Consider the following 6,446-nt stretch of genomic DNA (forward strand, 5'->3'; position numbering starts at 1 on the left):
GTAGTTAGAGGTGTCAGAATACGTTATGGTCTGTGCCACTAGACTCATTTGAATATTTAGGATTTTATGGCGCAATAACCCATTTTCATAATTGATGACTTGCAAAAACTTCTTATTGCAGATTTTACAAGTTCGCTCAAGCGGAGGTTTTTAGCCGCTTGAGCGAATTTAGGCAGATTCAAACGCTAGACTGCCGCTCGACAGGGAGCTCGAGCGGGTTGCTAAAAAACCAAGATCGCTCGAGCGGAGACATTGGCTGCTCGAGCGAAATCAGGCAGAGTCGAACGCTCGACGTGCGCTCGACACCCCGCTCGAGCGAACATCATATTTTGACAGATCTAGGGTCTTCCACCGTCAGACGATATAAAATGGATTTTTCACCCTATGGCCGTACTTTTTTTGACTGGAGAACACCTTTTGGGACTGAAAAAGACAGCTAGAGGGATTCAATTCATTTGTTTTTGGAGAGAGAATTCCAATTATTGCACGTACGTTGGAATCATACACGAGCACAAACGGGAGAAAAGCATTGAATCGTTTCCTTGGCTGCTCGATAGTGAGCTCGAGGTGTATTTTTCAGCATTTATTTTCTTCCAATCTTCTCAGAACAATTATGGTGAATTCCTTATGTTGAATTCCATTTCTAGCATGAGCTAAATTTTATTCATTCTAGGAAAACGATGTAACCTATTTCCGAACTATGCTTGATTGTCTATGCTAATTTAAGGCAATTCTCTCTTTGTTTATCTGATTTATTCTGAGTTTATTGCTTTTAATTAACTGGCCATTGATTAGATGATATTTAATCTTGTGATTTGCTATCGAAAGAGGGAATCATAGGGTAGATCTTGAATATTTCAGCATAGGTAAGTATAGAGATCGAAAGACTTGTATGAATCTATGTAGTAATTAAATCATTGGTTTTATTGCTTTCTTGCTTTATTAATTTGCATATTCTTGTGTGAATTGATGAACGAGAATAATTTTTAATTGACTATCGAAAGAGGCTATTGGATGGATTAGAGATTTGCTAATGAACAAAAAGAATTAAATTAAGTTAGCTAGATGAGAAAAGCATAGTAAAGAATCAGGTGAAATCGATTTCCTAGAAGTCTTCTTTCCCATTAATTTGATCTTCGAACGTCAGTTTTATTTCATTTGCGTATTACTCTCTGAGTTGATCTTAGTTTAATTGGCAGCTACAAAAATCTTAGTGATTCCTCTAGATAAAATTGAGATTAGTATAATTTTGGTATTTGGCAAAAGTAAGATACCAATCCCTGAGGATGATACTCTTCTTATCACTTTATTATAAAACTACGATACTGTGCACTTGCAGTTTTGCACCGATCAAGTTTTTTGCGTTGTTGCCGGGGATTGGTTTATTCCTATTCTTTTTGTCAATATCGATACAAAGTAGTCTTGATTTTAATTTAGAATTTTATTTTAATTTCTTCTACAGGTGTATTTTTGACGTTGGAAGTGCCGTGCTAGATCTCGTGATATTATTCCTGTTGATTCGGAGATTGAAAGAACTCTTAGATCACTAAGAAGAAATAAGATACTAGCCATGGTTGAAGAAGAACGTGAGGCACTACCACGCACCTTGAAGGATTATGTACGACCAGTTGTGAATGGAAATTACTCGAGCATAATGCGCCAGACAATTAATGCCAACAACTTCGAGCTTAAACCGGCTTTGATTAGCATGGTGCAGCAGGCTCAATTCAGCGGATCGCCACTGGATGATCCCAATATTCATTTGGCAATGTTCTTGAAGATTTGCAACACTGTGAAGATCAATGGTGTTCCTGAAGACACCATTAGACTGAGATTGTTTCCTTTTTCTTTGAGGGACAAGGCTAGAGGTTGGCTACAATCTCTACAACCGGGAAGCATCATTAGTTGGCAGGACATGGCAGAGAGGTTTCTTGCTAAATTCTTTCCTCCTGCAAAAACAGCCCAACTCAGGAGTGAGATTGGTCAATTCAAGCAAAATGATTTTGAGTCACTCTATGAAGCGTGGGAGAGGTATAAAGACTTGGTTCGACGTTGCCTACAACATGGATTGCCAGATTGGTTGCAAGTTCAGATGTTCTATAACGGGTTAAATGGGCAAACTCGAATTATAGTTGATCCTCCTTCTGGTGGCACTTTGATGTCAAAGACAACTGAGGGTGCTACTGCCCTTTTGGAAGAGATGGCCTCAAACAACTATAAATGGCCAACTGAGAGGACTTTGGCTAAGAAGGTTGTTGGAATTCATGACTTGGAGCCGATACCAGCCCTTTCAGCTCAAGTAGCTACTCTATCTCATCAAATTTCAGCCTTGACAACACAAAGGATACCACAAAGTACAGAATATGTTGCATCTACAAGTATGATAGTTCCAAATAATGAAGCGAGTCAAGAACAAGTTCAATACATCAACAATCGGAACTACAACTATCGTGGTAATCCTATGCCAAATTACTATCATCTAGGGCTTAGAAATCATGAGAATTTGTCATATGGAAATACAAAGAATGTGTTGCAACCTCATCCTCCTCCAGGATTTGATAGCCAACCAAGCGAGAAGAAGATGTCACTTGAGGATGCCATGGTTTCCTTTGTTCAGGAGACCAATGCAAGGTTTAAAAAGACTGATTCACGGTTGGACAACATTGAGACTCATTGTAGCAACATGGGAGCCACTATGAAGAATCTTGTAGTGCAAATTGGGTAACTAGCCACGACCAACAAAGAGGAGTTTTTCCTAGCAACACTGAAGTGAATCCAAAGGAGCAATGCAAGGCCATCACACTTAGGAGTGGAAAAGAAATTGAGAGGTCACAGATTGAGCTGAAATATTGCACATTTTAACTATTTAAAACCAATGTATTTTAAATTCATCATGACATTATTATTGGTTTTAAATGGAAAAATGGTTAAAATGAATAAATCAAAGTTGTGATTTTAATTGATTAAAAGAATGAATATATGCTTAAATTCTACCAACTATTGATTACTTGCATTCTAGTTCATAATTTTTCTTGCTTTCCATTATCATTTGCATTTGTACCATTGTTTTTCTTGTTCTTCATAAAGTTTCTTGAGCTATCTTTTCATCTTTTGGGTTCAATTCATGAACCTCAAAAGATAGAAACACTTCTTGCCATCTTTGAATGGAAGTTGCTCAAGCTAATTTTGCATTTGTGTTATTTTATTGTTGAGTGTTTTCTTTTAATCTCCATCTCTATTTTTCATGCATACCATGGTTCATTATGTTCATGCCTTGATCATACTTTGTCTTGAGCCTTCCCACCATTTAAACAATCCTAACTCCATCTAACCTCATTTCGGCTAGCTACCATCTCACCAATGGATCCCTTTTCACACTCAAATAAATCCACCAACTCATTTCCAACCCACCTAAATTATACATTAATTGGAAGGCTGCTGGTTTGGCTTAACTTACATTGGTTGTTGCAGCTAAATTAAGGTGAGGAACATGTGATGGATTGGAAGAAGAGGGCTGCTGCTGTCCACCGAAATGAAGGAAGAAGTTATTGAAATCAAAGGGCTGCTGTCCACTGAAACTATATGAAGAAGAAGGCTGCTGCTCTCCACCAAATTTAACATTGAAAAAGTCATAAAAGGCTGCTTCCTTTCCATTGAATTAAACAAAAACCAAAATGAAGGAAGAAAGAAAGAAAACATGTGACAAATTGAAGAGATGCCGTGCTTGAATCTTGAAGAGAAGTCGTCTGAAGTGAATTGTAGTTAGGGGAATGAATTGAATTAGTTTGGACCAGTCAAAGCAGTAGGTGAATGAAGAAACATGTGCTGAAATTGAAATAACAAATTGAAGAAACAAATTGAAGAAATCGGTTGGAGAAGCAATGAAGAAACCGTGCAAGAGTTAGGCATCAAGTTAGTCAACAAGTTAGGCAAGAAGTTAGGCAAGAAGTTAGGCATGTTGGACTTGGTTGTTTGGTTTGAATTAATCAACCAATTGAATAAAATAAAGAAAGAGGAATGCAATGGAAGACACGGCAATTGAAGAGGAATGCAATGCAAGACACAAAGTAAAGAAAGAGGAATGCAAGTGGCCGAAATTGAGTGTGAAAGCAAGATTGAAGACTTGGTTATTGGGTGTGAATGCAAAACCAATTGAATGAGAGATAAAGTAGCCAAGATGTTTGGCTATAAAATGAGGTGCACACCGAAGCTTTAGAGGACAATTGAGGACAACTCAATCTTAGAAAAACACTAGTCAACACACACAATTTTCTGCTATGTACTTGAAAGAATTAGCTCCTTTTTGTTTTAAGAAATTTTGTTTCTCTTTTTAGTTTCAAAGCTTTGTTGTTTTAGTATTTTTTTTTGTGTATTAATATTTGTTCTAGAATTGTATTTCATTAAGTGTAAAACCTTAATTTCCATTAAGTTACTAGTTTGTTTCATTACTAGTTTGTTTCATACAATAAAAGAAATTGTTTTAGAAGTTTTTAATCAAGTGTGCTATTTTGTTTCATAAAGAATTGTTTTAGAAGTTCTAAATTAATTGTGTTACCTTAATTTATTGCAAGAAAGATTTGATTTTAAGCTTTTGTTTTTGTTTTTGATTTTTCTGAATATCATACGTGAAGAGCAGAGGAATTGTTCTAGAGTTTTTATACGTAAGAAATTGTTCCTTTTTGTTTCGAATTTCAATTGAATCATGAAAGGACGTTTTCATTTAGACTTTTCATTCCCTATTTTATTTAACTTCAGTTTAAAGTTTATAGAATACTTTTGAGTTTCTGTTTACTTATTTCGTGTTATTTATTTTTCTTACTTCTTTAAGTTTTCATTTAATAGTGATTACAATTGTTATGTGTTATTTTGAGAATCCGTAATTTAATTACAAAGATGAAATCTAGAATCTTGGTTTTAGGCATTTTTAATTTTCAGTTCATGTTTTGTCAATTACTTTCTAATTTAGTTTAATGCTTAATTTAGTTTTATTAGTTTCTTAGTTTAATTTATTAGTCCTTTACATTCCAATCCAACAAACAAAAAATCAAAAGACATGAATTTAGTCCATGACTAGTACCCTTTTCCATCCATTGCATATACCATCATTTTATCTTCTCTTTGTGAAGTTTTTCACATTTTTTTTCAACAAGTTTAATTTTAAGCAACTTTCCCTGAGGAGACGATCTAGGAATTTATTCCTAATTATTACACGACATCCTCCTGCACTTGGGATAGAATTAGTGCTACTCATTTTTGAGTGAGTCAAGTTTTTGGCGCCGTTGCCGGGGATAAGTTGTCTAACTTAAATTTAAACTTGTTATTTTATTTTATTTTTCTTTACCATATTATCTCTGGTTACTCATCTCATCTGCATCAACCACTCATCTCTACCATATTAGATTGATGTTTCATGTCATGGGTAAGAGACACATCAAATAGGTTGCTTCGAGTCACATCGAGTGTTGAGAGTAGTATACACAGCTTGGAGATAGATAGTTCGTCTGTCTTTTCTTTGAGTGAGCCAGGTGACGAAATTGAAATTGAATCAGAAAACATGGCTGCACCTGCACCACGCACTCTGAAGGACTATTTGCAACCCACTCGTACCACTACACCTTCATGCATAATTTTACCTGAAAATGCACCAAATTTCTCTATCAAGCATGGTATGATGTCAGTGATACCTCAGTTCCACGGGATGGATTCTGAGAGTCCTTACCAGCACTTGACAGATTTTGAGCTGGCTTGTGCTACTTTTATCACTAGGGCTGTTATTGATGAATTCATTAGACTTCATTTATTTCCTTTTTCTTTAAAGGATAAAGCGAAGATATGGTTTAACTCTTTAAGACCTAATTCCATTGCTAGTTGGTCTGACATGCAGCGTGAATTCTTACAGAAATTTTTTCCTTTTCAGAGAACTCAATTTTTGCAGGAACAGATCAGCCAGTTCAATCAGAAACCTGATGAGACCTTTCAGGCCAGTTGGGAAAAATTTAAAGATTTGGTGAACATTTGTCCACATCATGGTTTTGAATCCTGGAGGCTGGTGAGCTATTTTTACACTGGTCTCACTCCGGAATGCAAGCAATTTGTTCAAACAATGTGCAATGGAGAGTTCTTCAGCAAAGAACCTGATGAAGCATTATCATTTTTCGACTACCTTGCTGAGAGCGCACAACAATGGAACACTCGTACTGATCGAGTTCCATTAACAGCACAGCCAATGAGGGCTATTTTTGGAGGGGGCAGATATGAGCTTAAAGGAGACACTGATGTTCAAGCCCGAATAACTGCATTGACTAGAAGAATGGAGGTCATGGAAATGGAAAAGGTAAAGGCTGCGAAAGTAGCAGAGGTATGTTCTATATGTGCTGATTCAAATCATAAGACCCAAGATTGCCCGATTATGCCAGTATTTCAAGAAAGTGGATCTGAGCCAATGC

The 6,446-nt window shown here is 36.3% G+C and overlaps 1 non-coding gene across 1 annotated transcript; it reads right to left on the reverse strand.

Moving 5' to 3' along the window:
* Positions 1 to 1,963: 1,963 nt before the first annotated feature.
* On the reverse strand, positions 1,964 to 2,070 carry LOC122277835. Its single transcript, XR_006229143.1, has one exon. It is a non-coding gene; the product is annotated as a small nucleolar RNA R71 (small nucleolar RNA).
* Positions 2,071 to 6,446: the final 4,376 nt, after the last annotated feature.

Source organism: Carya illinoinensis, chromosome 9 (genome assembly GCF_018687715.1).
Source record: "Carya illinoinensis cultivar Pawnee chromosome 9, C.illinoinensisPawnee_v1, whole genome shotgun sequence".
NCBI lineage: Eukaryota > Viridiplantae > Streptophyta > Magnoliopsida > Fagales > Juglandaceae > Carya > Carya illinoinensis.